At 41.1% G+C, this 17877-nt stretch overlaps 1 protein-coding gene across 2 annotated transcripts in view; it reads right to left on the bottom strand.

The window, feature by feature from the left end:
- Positions 1-17877, bottom strand: part of RAB30 (RAB30, member RAS oncogene family) — a 97312-nt gene that overhangs the window by 44156 nt on the left and 35279 nt on the right. The window contains exon 1 of one of the 2 annotated variants that reach the window (XM_012469567.3): positions 11732-12126. The exons of the other annotated variant lie outside the window; for it this stretch is intronic. The gene's annotated coding sequence lies outside the window, so the exon portion shown is untranslated. Of the gene's footprint in view, positions 1-11731; positions 12127-17877 lie in introns of those variants that run through there. 2 annotated transcript variants of the gene reach the window in all.

Below are 17877 nucleotides of genomic sequence, written 5' to 3' on the forward strand. Positions count from 1 at the left end.
CACTTGGGCCAAAGAGCTTCTTAGAAGTAAAAGTGCTGGATCCCTTCCCTAGATATTCTGATTAAGAAAGTATGTTCCATTAACTTCCAATAATTGAGAAAGGTCTTCCAATTTTTACTTTAGATCTTTTTATTAGACATTTTGCATTGCTTGAATTTTTAAATAAGTATCTTTTATTTTATAATTTTAAAATAATGACAACTTTTAAATAAAAAAAGAAAAACAGACCAGAATCAGAAGTGGAATCTAGAGTACTACAAAAAGTTTCTTTCATTAGTAATGCACAATTTAAATATAATAGTAATGAAGTAAAAATATCCCCTGGTCACAACTGTGGAAATATGAGCATGGCCTGATAGCAGATGATCATTTTGTTTTTTGTTTTAGATACAATAATTATGTTGTGTCAAATGTCTTTATACTTAGAAGACACATGCTGAAATGAGAATTTCAGATGAAGTGTTATAACGTCTGCTACTTTCAAATAGTCCAGCACATATGTATATACGCATATGTACATGAGAAATAAGGTAAAACGTTAACAATTGTTTAATTTAGTTGGTGGGTATTTGGGTGTTCAATTTATTACTCTTAAATTCTCAGTATGATTAAAATTTTTCATAAATAATAGTTGGGGAAAAAATATTATTAGTTGATTCTGGTGACAACCTAGCTTGGGAACCACTGCTTTACCCAATAGATTTGTCCCTGAAGTTATAAAAATAAGAATTCTGAGATACACAACATATAAATGCTCTGAAGGCAATAGTATTTAAAGAAATTTCATGTCACAATCTCCCCAAAGAACACTGTCTCCTAATTAATTGTTCATAAACCTACATTTCACATAGGATTTGCTTAAGGTCAGCGCTCAGATAAGGCAGCCTTGAAACGTTGCTTAAGGGAAGAAGAGACATGCACAAGCACAAAGCCTGAGGATTGTACTTGAGCCCTGTCTGCTCCCTAACTCTTGTCTTGGTGATTTTACCCGCTGAATATTTATTAAACCAGTCCCCTCCTCTCCTGCACTCCTGCTACTGCCCTGGGTGAGACTTCATCCTATCTCCCCTTCACCAGCGCTGAGAACCCCAGCTGATGTCCCTGTCTTGGGTCCTACCCAGCTCAGATTTATTTCCACTTTGGCTAATATATATCCAAAATACATGCTGGCTAGTCACTCTCCGACTGAAACCCTACAATGGCTTCCCATTTCAAAATCAAGTCCAGAACTCTTCAACCTGTTTATAATATCCTCTCAACTTTTCCAGCCTTAGTTCTCACGAAACTCACACTCTATAGCCCAGAAAGAGTGTATTTCCCATGATACGTCTCACCTCCATGCTTCAGTCCCTGCATTCTTATTCCACCTTGCGCAGGCATCACTCTCCTTCTGAAAGCTTTCTTGGACTCACCACCTGCCATGCTTTCCCTCCCATCTCCCATATAGAGGTTAGAGTCTCCTATTTGGTTCTCCCACAATACCTCCACAGAGCTTAGGCACTGCAGTGACCGCACTGCTCACAAGTATTTACTTATGACTATCTACTCCATATCCTGGGGCCTCTTGGGGAAGGACTGGATTTTATTCATCTCTGTAGCCCCAGTACTTACTTCCGCTTTGCCTTTCCGATGCTCCATTTTCTCATCTAGACAATCAGAAGAATATCACCAACTTGAAAGTTTAAGTATTCAAAGCTTACCACAGGCATACAACAGGCCTTCAGCACATTTGATTAATATTCTCAGCATCTCCTGTTTTTTGCTTTCCAATTCTGCCCTTCAGGACCAGCCTCTTACACTGGCTCTGTGTCCAGCAAGGACACAGCAAGTGAGCTCCCCAGCCATCTACACGCCTAAAGAGTGAGGGTCTCAAACTCCAGATCTGTCTTGGGCTTCCCCACTCTACCGGTGCCCTCTGGACTCTAGGATGACTCAACTAAGGAACCAGCGCAGTACTGCAAACATTTCTTGAGCAGTTTTATGCAAGGCAATATCCCTGCTGCAGTGGAAAGTGATATAACATGTACAAAAAATGTATGACGTATTATAGGGTAGGAGAAGGGTGGGAAGACAATTAGACAAATGAAGGCAGTACAATTCAAAGAAGGAAAAGGTTGTATGTATCTGGGGGTAGGCAGAAAAGCCTTAGAGGAAGTAGCATTTGAACTAGATCACAAAGGATGGATTAACCTAAGAGGCTGTTTCCAGAACACAATACCCAAATGCTCCTGCTACTCAGAAGAAAAGTAAAGTAAATTTAGAAAATGCTGCCTACTATGTACCCCTTTAGATTTGCAATGCACAGTAACAAGCTCTGAGAAGTCTTGAAGTAAGGAATCCTACTTAACTGTGTTTAACCCAGCATCCCAAGTTTGTTTGACTACTAGTTAGTTCCCTATTTCTTTCCTCCTGGAGGAGAGATTTATAGCATCTTTTGAGCTCTGAGATGTCTTGAAGTCAGGAACCCTATATAACTGTTAAACCCAGCATCCCAAGTTTGTTTGTACACTAGTAAGTTCTCCATTTCTTTTCCTCTGGAGGAAGATGTATAGCAACTTGAAGAACATACTTTAAGAAACTACAGGTTAAATGTTACCCTTTCAAAGTTATCCATTTGCATTTTATTGGGACTTCACATTGATAATACCTTAACATCTGATTTTTTAACAAGACAATCAGCAATTTTTAACATTCTCCTGACATTCTGTCAGAAGAGAAAAAGCAATGGAAGATACTGCAGAACTAAGAAGTTTCTCTTGTGAAGCACAGTGTAGACCACAAGGCTTTCTATCAAGTGAAGGAAACAACACATCTCTGACTGAATCCATTCATTCTTTGTTAGGATGTTTACACTCTTATAGCTGCCCTCACTCCCTCTGCAACCTGCTGACTGGGTAAAAAAATACCAGACTTGAAAGCAAAGGGAACAACATTGCATAACAACAAGCCCACAGGGCATGCTTTGCTCTTTATATTTACCAAACAGTTGTGCTTGTAAAAGACAAGAAGGAAAGAGGCATTGCAGCTCATCTGCCCCCACTCCTGAAAGTACGATGCTGAATTAGCCAGTCAGAATTAACATGTTTACTGGGAATGAGGCACTGTGCACATGATACAAAGAAAAATAAGGTATAGTCCTTACTTCACAGGCCAGGACAAATAGGTAAACAAACTGTAATGCAGCCAAGTGCAAGCAAACACTTTGATAATAAGAGGGGAGTACACAGAAGCCGGGACTCCTTACTTTTGCCTGGGCTTAAGGTCAAAAGAGAGGCATGTTAAAATAAGGAAAAATTCCTCTTTGTTCTTAAAGAATTGAAAAGGAGTTTTCCAGGCAAATAAAATACATAGATAGGTATAGATATACAGATACAGATAGATGTTATAGATATAAAGCCAGGCATGATGGCTCATGACTATAATCTCAGCACTTTGGGAAGCCCTTGCTTCAGCCCAGGAGTTTGAGACCAGCCTAGGAAACAAAGTGAGACCCCCATCTCTTCAAAAATATTAAAAAAAATTAGCCAGGCATAGTGGTGTGCATTTGTAGCCCTAGCTACAACGGAGGCTGAGGTGGGAGGATCACTTGAGCCTGGGAGGTTGAGGCTACAGTGACCTCTGATCATGCCACTACACTTCCACGTAGGCTACAGAGCAAGACCCTATCTCAAACAACAACAACAACAACAACAAAAACCCACAAAAACACAGATATAGATACACACACACATATATATATATATATATAAAAGGCCATATGGCTGAGTAGAATAGGATATGTGATATGATTTGGATGTTTGTCCCCTTCAAACCTCATGTTGAAATGTAATCCTCAATGTTGGAGCTGGGGCCCGGTGTGAGGAGTTTGGATCATGGGACGGATCCCTCATGAATGGTTAGCACCATCCCCCTGGTAATGAGTGAATTCTGCCTCTAGTAGTTCATGTGAGATCTGATTGTTTAAGAGTGTGGCACCTCTGTCTTCACTCTCTCTTGCTCCCACTCTCACATGTAACATTCTGGCTCTTGTCATCCTCTGTCACGACTGTAAGCTTTCTGAGGTCTCACCAGAAGGAGATGCCAGCACCATGCTTCCTGTAAGCCTGCAAAACTGTGAGCCAATTAAACCTCTTTTCTTTATAATTTTTCCAGCTTCAAGTATTTCTTTGTAGCAATGCAAAAACGGACTAACAATAGGATAGGGTATGATTGAAAAGAAAAAAAAGAGCAACCAATCTGGAGAAGGTGTCATACTGAACAATGGCTTCTAATTTCACTTATTCCAAATGCCCCACAAAAATTCAGTTAAGTACTTTCTTCTTATTAACTAAACCTTACAAGTACAGAGAAGACAAGAGAAGACAATGGTGTCACATTTTGGAAGCTTGGGAAGCAGATAAATAAGTAGTAATTGACTTAGCATACTGAGAAAATCTAGAACTCAGCTTATTAAAACCACAGAATCCTTAAAAAGCACAGGAACTGACAGTACCTTGTACTCCTAGAGCAGGTGTATGGGATGCTAGAATAAAGAACACAAGATAGAAAGCTACTCAGGAAGTTAGATACCTAGATTCCCCCTCCTCATTAACAAAACTCCAAAGGCTTGTCTCTGGAGAGCACAAAACAGAAATATCCAGCATTTGCTTGAAATAATCTGAGAAAGGGGCTTGGGGGATACAGAGCAAACTAAAATATCCATCAACTGAAAACTAGTGAACCTGAATGATGGGTACATGGGGATTCACTGTATTACCCTCCCTACTTTTGTAAATCATTAGCATTAGCCATAACAAAAATAAGAGTGTCTCTGGCCTGGCAGTATCCAGCGTGGTTGACAGGGAAACATCATAGATAAGGAACAATGTCTACAGAAGGTAGAGTGCAAAGTTTCCCATATTCCTTCTCTTGAGTACCAAAGCATAGTCAGGTAGAACCCACCATGCAGAAAAGAGTGAAAGACTTCTTTGGTGAGAGTACACAAGGGAAAACTTGAAGATGCTAACATCCGGGGATCCCAACAAACAGCCCAACCAGATCACCCTACCATGAGGCTCAGAGCCAATTATCTCTATTCTGTATTTAGAGTTTCCTGATGGCACTTTTTAAAAACAGCTTTATGGAGATTTAAATCACATACCATATAATTCACCATTTTAAAATATACAGTTTTGCTCTAGGAATTAAGTAAAAAAATAAAATAAAATGTACAATTCAATTTTTTTTTTTTAGCATATTCACAGAGTTGTACAACCATCACCACAAACAATTTTAGAACATTTTCCATTCCCCCAAAGAAAATTCTATACACGTTAGTAGTCACTCCGCATTGCCCCCACTCCCCAGCCGTAAGTAAATACTAGTCTATTTTTTTGTGTATAAAGATTTGTCCATTTTGACCATTTCATATAAATGAAATCCTACACTGTGTGGTCTTTTGTGAGTGGCTTCTTTCATTTAGTATAATGTCAAGGTCTTGACAGCTTTTTTTCCTTCCTCTCTTAATCAGGAGCAACACAGTCAAGGATCACATTTTAGAGTGACATCTTGGGAAAGCCTCTAATAAAGATACAGACCGTGGCAAACACACAAAAAAGCAACTTGAAGGAAACAGATACTATGCAAGGGCAGAAATACCACTAATATTCTCATAAAAATGAAATAAAACTGCATCTATGAAATGAAAATAGGGTGCTATATAAAGGAAACACAGAGAACAAAAAGAGCTCTTAGATGTTGACAACATAATAGCAGAATTTTAAAAAATCTTCAATAAAAGGATTGAAAGATAAAATCAAAATCTTCTAAAGAATAAAAGCAAAAGACAAAGATATGGAAACAGCAGAGAGAAGTTAAGAATATTGTAAAGGTCCAGTACAGGAAGTCTTATACCCAAATAAGAGAAATTCCCAAGAAAGAAGAGAAAAAAGAAAAATTATAACAATATAATTCAATTAAATTTCAGAGAACTGAAGGATGCTGGCTGCCAGGTTGAAAGAGCCCGGCACACCAAGCACACTGTGAAATTTCAGAAAATTGCAGACAAAGAGAAGATTTTACAGACTGTCAGAGACGGAGGGAAACAAATAGGTTATATATAAAGAATCAGAAATCAGAACCCTTCCAACTTCTCTATAGCAACAATAAAAAAAACAATAAAGCAATGACTTTAAAATCTGAAGGAAAATGATTTTCAACTTAGAATGCAATACCGAGATAAACTATCAATAAAGCATGAGAATAGAACAAAGGTACTTTAAAGTATATAAGACTCAGAAATTCATATTCCATGAACCGTTTTATAAGATGCTCCTACTTTAGGAGGCTAAGACAGAAGGATTGCTTGAATGCAGCAGTTTGGGAACAGCCTGGCCAACATGGCTAGACCCTATCTCTACAAAAAGTAAGAAAGCCAGGTGTGGTGGCATGCATCTATGGTCCCAGATACCCGAGAGGATCACTTGAGTTCAGGAGTTCGAGGCTACATTGAGCTGTTTCACATCACTGCACTCCAGCCCGGGTGACTGGGTGAGACCCTGTCTCAAAAACAAACAAAAAAAAGCTCCTGGAAGTATACAAGTGGTATACAAGAAACAGTTAGAGATCTAGTCCAAAGACAAGCAACAGAAGACCCCAACGTGACTACCACAGGAAGTAGCCAACCAGACTAAAGACATATAACTTAAGAGACAGACACACTGAAGACAGTCATCACCAACAACCCCGCTGCCATTAAACTCTTTTGTGTTGTGTTCAAATATTTTAAATATATGATACAAAGTTTTCAAACATATATAAAAGTAGAGCCCCTATACTCATTACCAAAATTCAACAATTACCAAGATTTTGACATGTTAATTTAATCTATCCCGTTTTCCCCCTTATTTTTTCTTTGTTTAAATATTTTATTATTATGTTTTTTGAGACAGGGCCTCACTCTGTTGCCCAGGCTGGAGTGCAGTGGTGTCATCACAGCTCACTGCAGCCTCAACCTCTGGGATGAAGTAAATCACCTGCCTCAGACTGCCAACGTGCTGGGATTATAGGTATGAACCTCTGCACCCAGGCTGTTTAAATATTTTTAAACAAATTCTATATCATACCATTTTATTCTTATATACCTCAAAAGTCATCTCTATATTATTCATCTTCTTACATTATACTACCATTCTCACACCTGAATAAAAGCAATTCCTTGATATCATCCAATACCCAGTCCATAAAATTTCCCCCAGCATCTCAAAAATGTCTTTTTACACAGCACATGCATACTTGTAGCAGCACAATTCACAATCACAAAGATATGGAACCAACCTAAATGCCCATTGACCAATGAGTGGATAAAGAAAATGTGGTATAGATACACCATGGAATACTATTCAGCCATAAAAAGGAACAGAATAATGTATTTTGCAGCAGCTTGGATTGAGCTGGAAGCCACTATTCTAAGTGAAGTAAATCAAGAACGGAAAACTAGATACTTATTTTCTCACTTAAGTGGGACCTAAGCTATGAGGACACAAAAACAATACAGAGCAGCATAATGAAATTTGGAACCTGGGGAAGGAGTGGGCAAGGTGGGTAAGGGATAGAAGACTACATATTGGGTATGGTGTACACTGTTTGGTGGACAGGTGCACTAAAATCTCAGGAGTCATCACTGTACAATTTACCTATGTAACCAAAAACCACTTGTAACCCAAAAGCTATCTTAAAAAAATTTTTTTAATGTCTTTTCAATGCCAGGTGTGGTGGCTCGTGCCTATAATCCCAGCACTTTGGGAGGCCAAAGTGGGAGGATCGCTTGAGCCCAGGAGTTCAAGACCAGCCTGGGCAATGTGGTGAGACCTCGTCTCTTCAAAAAATAAAAAAATTAGTTGGGTGTGGTGGTATATGCCTGTAGTCTCAGCTTCTTGGGAGGCTGAAGTGGGCGGATTGCTTGAGCCCAGGAGGTCAAGGCTGTGGTGAGCCGTTTTCACGCCACTGCACTCCAGCCTGGGTGACAAAGTAAAACACTGTCTCAAAAAAAAAAAAAAAAAAAAAAGTCTTTTTTTGACTGGGTTCAGTGGCTCACACCTGTAATCCTAGCACTTTCAGAGGCCGAGGAGAACAAATCACCTGAGGTCAGGAGTTCAAGACCAGCCTGGCCAAAATAATAAAACCCCATCTCTACTAAAAATATAAAAATTAGCTGGGCATGGCGGCACACACCTGTAATCCCAGCTACTCAGGAGGCTGAGGCAGGAGAGGAGGCAGAGGTTGCAGTGAGCCAAGATCGTGCCATTGCACTCCAGTCTGGCCGACAGAGTGAGGCTTCGTCTCAAAGAAAAAGAAAAAGTCTCTGCAATTAAACTAAATTGTGTCCCCCCACAAGTTCATATGTTGAAGGCTTAATTCCTAGTGCCTTAGAATGTGACTGTTCATGTATTTGGAGATAGAGTCGTTAAAGAGGTAATTAAGTTAAAATGAGGTCATTAGGGTGGGCCCTAATCCAATCTAACTGGTGTCCTTATAAAAAGAGGAGTCTAGGACATGTAGCAGGACACTGGGAGTGTGCATATACAGAGCAATGACCACGCAAGGAGGTGGCAAGAGGCAGCCATTTGCAAGCCAAGGAGAGAGGCCTCAGAGGGAACCAATCCTGCCAGCACCCTGACTTTGGACTGCTAGCCTCCAGAGCTGTGAAAATATCAATTTCTGTTGTGTAAGCTACCCCGTGTGCGGTATTTTGTTATGACAGCATTAGCAAACTAATACACAGACTATCCTAAGCCAAACAAGGTTCACACATGACATCTGGTTATAATTCTTAAGTCACTTTATTATTTTTTCCATGTCACTGACTTGTTACAGAAGCCAAGTCAGTTGTCTGACAGAATGTTCTACATTCTAAATTTTTCTGTTTGTTTCTTTAGAGTGAAATTCAACTTGTCATGCTTTCCCCCATCTTTCCAATATATGAAAGTTAGCTCTAGAGGCTTGGTGAGATTTTAGGAGTCAACGTTTGGGTAAGAATATTCCAAAAGTGGTGCTAAAGTGGTGCTACGTGTTCTCTCTCTCTTTTTTTTTTTTTGAGACAGAGTTTCGCTCTTGTTGCCCAGCCTAGAGTGCAATGGTGTGATCTCGGCTCACTGCCACCTCCGCTTCCTGGGTTCAAGAGATTCTCCTGCCTCAGCCTCCTGAGTAGCTGGGATTAGAGGTGGATGCCACCACACCCAGCTAATTTTGTATTTTTAGCAGAGACGGGGTTTCTCCACTTTGGTCGGTCTGGTCTCGAACTCTCAATCTCAAGTGATCCGCCCACCTCAGCCTCCCAAAGTGCTGGGATTACAGGCGTGAGCTACCACGCCCAGCCTGCATATTCACTTTTTAACATGACAAAAAATGCATAGGTAAACTTGGTCCAGGTTCTTTTCCGCCTCTATTTGTCTTAACCATGTGCTGATGAAGCACCTGCTCATCTCCTCCACACTATTCGTTTGGGTTAGTTGGTGACATTCACTTCCTACAGAAGAGTTTTGCTTTGACCTGCTCCTTAAGAGTAGAAAGGAGGCCAAAGAGAGACTGGAAGTAGAAAAGACAGAGCCACCCACTCTCTGTGACCATATTCCTACCAGATGTCCAGTGTCTGCCCACACCACCACCCTGTCAGATGTCTCAATAGTAGTGATCCTTATTTCCTAGGATTCACTCACATCCTTGCCCACTGACTTCCCCATTAGAGTCTTTTAAACCCCCTGGAAATCTAAAGCCAGATTATGAGCCAGAGTTTATATCTAAAAGTGACAATAGTAACTTAAAAAGCTTGCTAGGTTTGTGCTTGCTTCTTGCTTTAAAAAAAAAACCATGTTTTAGTAATACAAACACAGGTAGTTAAACCATACAGAAAAGAGAATGATGAACACAAAAGTCAGGATATCATTATGTCTGTGAGGAGGAAACAGGGTATGATTTCAGGGCAGAGAGTGGACAAACAGCTTCTAGGGTACCAATAATGTTCCATTTCATAAATTGGATGGCAAATTCACAATTTTCTTTCTTTCATTTTTTGAGACATTGTCTTACTATTTTGCCCAGGCTGGTCTTGAACTCCTGGCCTCAAGCAATTCTCCAACCTCAGCCACCTGAGTAGCTGGAATTGCAAACATGTGCCACTGCATCTGGCCACAATTTTAATGTTCTTCTTTAAATTGTAAATATGCATCTAAAACATTCTTTCATATGCACTGTATGTTTCGCATTAATTATTTTTATGTAAGCAGTCCACCATAGCTAGACCACAGGGTTTGAAGAGTAGAGTAAAAGGAAAAAAGACTGGAAAAGGAGTTTACTCTAAAGGCAAATAGCAACCTTAATGATCCTCTCCTGGGAGTAACATCAGGGAACATTTATACACAACATCAATTAAAATGGCTTTCTCATGATCTATCCAGCAAGAATGATAGAAAAATCCATTTTTTTCCCATCTTCAAAAAAAAAAGAAAAATCCATTTTTTCTAAGTTACCTAGATACAAACTACGCGACATCTTAAGCACCTACTTGGGAAACATAATAATATGGTTTTGGTGTATTTTTCCGGGGAAAGGAGCTTCAGCCTGCCCTAGGGAACATGTTTGCTTCTAATTCTTTTTTTTTTTTTTTTGGAGATGGAGTCTCACTCTGTCGCTCAGGCTGGAGGGCAATGGCACGATCTCGGCTCACTGTAACCTCTGCTTCCCAGGTTCAAATGATTCTCCTGCCTCAGCCTCCCAAGTAGCTAGGATTACAGGCACACACCACCATACTCAGCTAATTTTTGTATTTTTAGTGGAGACGGGGTTTTACCATGTTGGCTAGTCTCGATCTCCTGACCTTGGGTGATCTGCCCACCTCAGCCTCTTAAAGTGTTGGGATTACAGGCGTGAGCCACCGAGCTCGGCCTGCCTCAAGTTCTTAAATGATACAAAGCTGGGAGGGATGCAGAACAAATGTTTTACAGGACAGAATTGGAATACATCTTGGCAAGCTGGAGTGACAGGTTAAATCTAGGCCAATTTATAATAACATCTCCCATTTGTTGAGAACACTCAATATGCCAAGAGCTTTACATAATTTATCTCATTTAATCCCTACAACCACACTGTGAAGCTGAGATCCAGGAAAGTTAACTTGCCCAACGTCATAAAGCAAGTTAATAGCAGAGTCATGATTTGAACCTAGGTTTGCAGGTTTAACTTTTAGTCTCAAGTGAGATTCTTACGGCCACCAGAAATTAACATTCCAAACTGAATCCTCTGCTACCACATTGGGAATTAAGAAAGCAATAATAAATAAATAAATATCTCAAACCTCTTTTATTCACCCTGTCACCCTCAGAAAACTGCATTGCCCAACCCCAAACCCCTTGGGCATATGAAGGTATCAAGTACTTCCAAAGAATGATCAAATCAAATGAAAAAACAAACAAACAAACAAAAACAAAAAAGAATAATCATATCAGGCCATTTTCATTAATGTAACACTTGGGGACTCCCGACAGCTGCCAGGAAACCTCCATCTGTCTTCAAGAGCAAGTCTGTCCTCAACAGCAAGCTGTAACAGGATTCTCTCTGCAACCCATTCCCAGCTCAGCCATGTCTGCCTCCTCAACTGTATTTAAGACTTTGCAAAACCCAAGCTCTGCAGTTATAAATAGAGGCCCCTTACCACAAAGATTACTGAGCAAGACCCCTCAGCCAGGCTATTCCCTACCTTCAATTTTCTCTCGTCCTCAGGGGCACTGTAATTTGATGGGTGTGTATAGCTGAGAGAACAGCACAACCGGCTCCAGTGCACAGTCATATCCAATGGAGCTATCCCGAAAGACAGCCAGAGAATTTTAATGAAAACCAGAAAACCCCTGGCCGCTAAGTCCAACTGCGGTTCAGGCCTGCCAGCCCCTCCCCCTGCAGCTAAGAATCTCTGAGCCAGCTTTGCCCCAAAGAGCAAGGAAGAAAATCCATTTTGTATTCAGTAAATCCTTCCATAGCAGCCACTTCCCAGGGTCATTTAGGTTAAAGGTGAGGCATATGATAACTGCAACAGGACCCAGGGACCCTGAGAGGCACAGGGTGTGGTAGCAGCATTTGAGCCAACAGATTATGAAACAGTCATTTAAAAAAAAACAAAAAGTCTTTCCTTCTGCCAAAGCTCTCTGCCCACAGCTGCATACAAGGCTAGTGAGGAATCTTAACAAGCTTAAAGGGACCGTAGTTCAGATACTCGAGAACCAAAGGGAAGGAAATAAGTGTTTTGAGCACTTACTACGTATCAGGTGCTCTGATCTTATTTTATCCTCACTGTGAGATAGGAACTGTAAACTGCATGTAACAGATGAGAACACTGACTCAGAGAGGTTCCATAACTAGTCCAAGGCACACAGCTAGCAGCTTCCCCTAAGCAGGACTGAAAGTTCAGTGTAGGTAAGGTTCATCAGAAGTACCAAACCTTTTGTTCACAGAGGGCAGAAAAAAATAAATAAAAAGAAAAAAAGAAAAAGAAAAAGAAATACTAAACTCAAAATCCTGAATTATCCTGGCTAATAAAAAGAATGATCATTTACTGAACACTGGCTATGTGCCAGGCACTAAGCTAATATTTTTGCAGGCACTATATCATCTAATCCTCACAGCAACTAGATAAGATACAGGTCATTATTACCTCCATCTAATAATCAGCGAACTATGGCTAAGACATTAAATAACTTGATCAAAGTCACTTCATCGCCAGGATTTGAACCCAGGGCCAGAACTATCTAATTCTAGAGTCCTCACCTTAAAACACTCATCCAAACAGCATTCAGAAGGGAGCCACCTAGATCATCATGCCAAGCACGCAGGTTGCAGGGAGATTTCTGCTCCCCTCCCCAGCAGGTAATGCATATTCCAGACTTGCCTTTCAATTCCTCCCAACACTCTTGAGTGGAGGCACAGAATCACTGCCACTGGGAAAGCTGATAGCTATGTTTCCACCTTCCCATGCACCACGGATTCTGCTGTCCCGATATGAGTGAAGAAGAAGGCCACCACCATGATCCAGAGATTCCCATGAGTATAGAAGCAGACAGCTTCTTTCCCCAGGCTCTGCTCCATAGGTCCATGCAACCTCATGGAGCAGCCTCGCCCTCAACAGCTCACAGGCCTGTTTTGTATTCTTAACAGGAGACCACGTGCCTCCTTTTAGAGCAACTGTGATTTCCCAAGGGAGATAACTGTCTAGACACAGCATCTATCTTGACAACCAGCCTGGGCCACACGATGTTAGGTTTGATCATTTAGATTTTAGGGTCTGTGTTCAGTTCTGCAGTGAAGGCTCTGTGCTTGGCACCTCTGGGTAATCAGATTGAGTATCACTCAGTGCAACAGCTGACACCCTGGGTTAGAACTGTCTTCCCAGCCAGGTAAGTGTTACCTGAGGGAAGTCACAGGCATCTTATGGATCACACACACACAGCACAACACACAAACAGTTCCATTAATGAGGCTGAAACTTGACAGAACTCTTCTATGCATTAAGTACCTGGCTTTGACTGGTTGTGGACTGAATACCTAATATGTATCAGGTATGGTGGTGGGTACATTCACAGCCAATATCTTAATTGACCTGCACAACATTCTGTGATGTAGACAGAATTGCTATTATACGGATGAGCCAACTAAAGCCCAGTGAGATAGCATAATTTGCCCAAAGTCATACAGAAATGGCAAAGCTCAGGTTCAAATTTCCCTTTTTTTTTGAGATGGAGTCTCGCTCTGTCTCCCAGGCTGGACTACAGTGGCTCGATCTCAGCTCACTGCAACCTCCGCCTCCCAGGTTCAAGGGATTCTCCTGCCTCAGCCTCGGGAGTAGCTGGGACTACAGGCAGGTGACACCACGCCCAGCTAATTTTTGTATTTTTAATAAAAACAGGGTTTTATTGTGTTGGCCAGGCTGGTCTCGAACTCCTGACCTCAAGTGATCCGCCCGCCTTGGACTCCCAAATTGCTGGAATTACAGGCATGAGCCACCACACCTGACCTCAAATTCATTTTTAATATGACTCCAACACCCTTTCAGTCAATTATGAGTCCATTCATTTATTTCTCAGATAGTTATTCAGTTCCTTCTATGAGCCAGCTACTGTGACACTTATAGAGGATACAATTGTTAATGTAAGGTAGGTCCAGTCACCAAAGAACTAATGTTCTCGTGAGGAGAGATGACAATGCAGATAGATAATTACACAATGATAAGATGGGGCCTTAGATGAGTGATGGGGTCAGGCCTCTCTGAGAAAGTGAGATGTCAACTGAGATCTGAAAGATGAGAATGAGCCAGGCATTTGCAAAGCTAGGGAAAGAGTGCAGGCAACAGATACAAGAAGTACAAGGTTCGGCTGCAAGAAAAGGCTTGGCATGTCCAAGGAACACAAAAAAGAACAGAGACCAAGGCTGGGTAAGCAACAGGGAAAACAGAACGCTTGAGATGAGACAGAACCTTGTTGACCATGGAAAACACTTTGAATTTTGTTCAAAGGGCAAGGGGAGATCAAAGAAGAGTTTTAATCAGGGAAATAATGTAATCTGATTTGTGCTTTAAAGAGAGAATTCAAGCCAGGCACAGTGGCTCATGCCTGTAATCCCAGTACTTTGAGTGGCTGAGGCGGGCAGATTATGAAGTCAGGAGTTCAAGACCAGCCAGGTCAACATGGTGAAACCCCGTCTCTACTAAAAATACAAAAATTAGCCAGGCATAGTGGTGTGTGCCTGTAGTCCCAGCTACTCGGGAGGCTGAGGCAGGAGAATCGCTTGAACCCGGGAGGCGGATGTTGTGGTGAGCCAAGATTGCACCACTGCACTACAGCCTGGGCAACAGAGCGAGACTCTGACTCGAAAAAAAAAAAAGAGAGAGAGAGAGAGATAATTCTGGTTTCTCTGTGGAGAAGGGAGTGTAGGGAGCAGGCAAGACTTAGGAATTGGGGAGAGAGAATGGTGGCCTGGACTAGCGTAATGGTAGGGGAGAGGATTTTATACTTGGGGATAAGAAAGAAAATACTTGAGGTGATACTTGTTTTTTTTCTTAATAAAATTTTTGAAATTTAATTACAATTAAAAAAATAAAAAGACAAATGAATTCTATATTTATTTTTTTATGAGACGAAGTCTTACTCTGTTTCCCAAGCTGGTATGCAGTGGTGTGATCTTGGCTCACTGCAACTTCTGACTCCAGGGTTCAAGTGATTCTCCTGCCTCAGCCTCCCTAGTAGCTGGGATTACAGGCACCCTCCATCATGCCTATCTAATTTTTATATTTTTAGTAGAGACAGGGTTTCACCATGTTAGCCATGCTGGTCTCGAACTCCTGATCTCAGGTGATCTGCCCACCTTGGCCTCCCAAAGTGCTAGGATTACAGGTGTGAGCCACCACACCCAGACAAATAAATTTTTTAAAAAAGAATGAAAATATTTGCTGACGAATGGTATATGAATGGTAAAGGGAACAAACTCCTGGGTTTCTAGCTTAAACAACTGGCTAGATGGTGGTACCACGTATTAAGAGAAAAACTGGAGGAGAAGCAAAATGTTCATGACATAGTCAACTATATCACACTTAGAAGAAAAATAGTGAACCCCCGTTGTGTTTGTTCAAGGGTAGCTAGGAATTAAAGGCCTGAAACTGCTACCCTGGTGAGGATAAAGTGTTTGGGGGTTATGATAGAGAGTAAAGTGCAAGAATCTGAACGGATGCCCTAGGAAACAGGTTCCACTTACTTCAGACATAGGGAGGGAGTTCAGTCTGATGTAAGGAAAGGCTATCTCATGATTAGAGTGAGCTGCCCTGGGAGTGGGAGAGGGTGAATGATGACTTCTCTGTCATTGGAAGGGTTAAAGAAAAAACCAGGCCAGGTGTGGTGGCTCACGCCTGTAATCCAAGCACTTTGGAGGCCAAGGCAGGCGGATCACCTGAGGTCGGGAGTTCAAGACCAGCCTGACCAACATGGTGAAACCTCGACTTTAAAAAAGAAAAAAGAAAAAACCAGATGACCCCTTGACTAGAGGGATAGAGAGAGAATTCAGTAATTGAATAGAGTAAATGCTACATAAAATCCTTTTAAACTCTGGAATTCTGTGGTTTTAAGATAAAATCTTATTACTCTAACCTTCAGGACTGGAGTTTCTCCAACAGGCCAGAACTCCCTTGGTATGTCCTACCTCTCAGAAGGCAAATGAGAACGTTAGCTAATTTTAGTCACTATAAAGTCACTCCTAGTTCATTTCTAAGTGTCATACAAGATGCCGAAAGCTTTTTGGTGTAGGTAAAAGGGACAAGCTATGGAATTGGATATCCCATATCAGCAATTTATTAGCTCTGTGTCCTCTGGCAAATTATTTAAATCCTCTGAGTCTAAATTTATTTCTTTGAAATAGGGGGAAAGCAATGCCTACTTCAAGATGTTTACTGTGAGGACCAAAACCTAGCACCTGATACATTCTATTAAGAATAATAATGAGGCCAGGTACAGCGGCTCATGCCTGTAATCCCAGCACTTTAGGAGGCTGAGGCGGGCAGATCACCTGAGGTCAAGAGTTCAAGACTAGCCTAGCCAACATGGGGAAACCCCGTCTCTATAAAAATACAAAAATTAGCCCGGCATGGTAGCAGGCACCTGTAATCTCAGCTACTTAAGAGGCTGAGGCAGGAGAATCCCTTGAACCTGGGAGGCGGAGGTTGCAGTGTGCTGAGATCGCACCTCTGAACTCCAGCCTGGGCAACATGAGAGAAACTCCATCTAAAAAAAAAAAAAAGAAGAATAGCTAACATCTATTACTACAGATCTATAACTATATGCTAGGCATGTGTTAACATGCGTTTTTTAAAAATCCAATCCTTACAACAACCCAGAAAGTAGCCACTATTATCTTCCCTGTTGAAAAACCAGAAAATTGATTTCTGAAGGTTAAGTGACTTATCCAAGAGTCATATAATTAGTAATTGCCCAAATTAGGAAAAACAAATTTCAACAGAGGTTGAGAGAAAAAGACAAAACAAACCCCACATTTAGATAAATTGAAAAAAAGGAATCTACCATTGAATTAACAATTCAATTAACTAACTAGTCATTTAGTAAACATTTATTGAACATATAAATAAATAATTGAATGAATGAATGATTCCAATGAACATTTATTGAGTTCCTGCTAGGCACAGCATCAAGAAACTAGGGTGCAGAAAATGTACATCAATTTAATTTAGAGTTTGCCATTAACACTACAATCTTCAAACTGCAAATAAATTGCCAACATAACAACACTTAGACTATGATAAAAGGTCCTAAAAAATGCGATTTTCAGCTAAGCGCAGTGGCTCACAACTGTAGTCCCAGCACTTTGTGATGCCAAGGTGGGCAGATACCCTGAGCTTAGGAGTTTGAGACCAGCCTGGGCAACATGGTGAAATTCCATCTCTACAAAAATTACAGAAGTTAGTCAGGTGTGGTGGCATGTGTCTGTGGTCCCAGCTACGTGGGAGGCTCAGCGGGGAGGATCACTTGAGCCTGGAATGTGGAGGCTTCGGTGAGCTGAGATCACACCACTGTACTCCAGCCTGGGTGACTCTGCTCTTTTTTGGAGTAGACAAAACTCTTAAAGGAGAGCTCCGAGCAGCAGGCAAAGAACCAAGAGCACACAGCAATGGAAACTGAGGAAGGAGGCATTCTCAAAGGGAAGATGGGTGAGGCTTCCAAAGGAAGCAAAAATCTAAAAGAACAAAGGCTAAACAAATGGCTGACTTAATAAGTAGGAGTTTGTCAAAGGAATTCTCTGGAACTGTGGGGAAAGAAACCAAGTTTCAAAGGGCAACTGGATGAATGGGTTAAAGAG

Source organism: Aotus nancymaae, unplaced genomic scaffold, assembly GCF_030222135.1.
Source record: "Aotus nancymaae isolate 86718 unplaced genomic scaffold, 86718_ANA_hifiasm-v0.15.2.pri h1tg000059l, whole genome shotgun sequence".
NCBI classification, from domain to species: Eukaryota; Metazoa; Chordata; class Mammalia; order Primates; family Aotidae; genus Aotus; species Aotus nancymaae.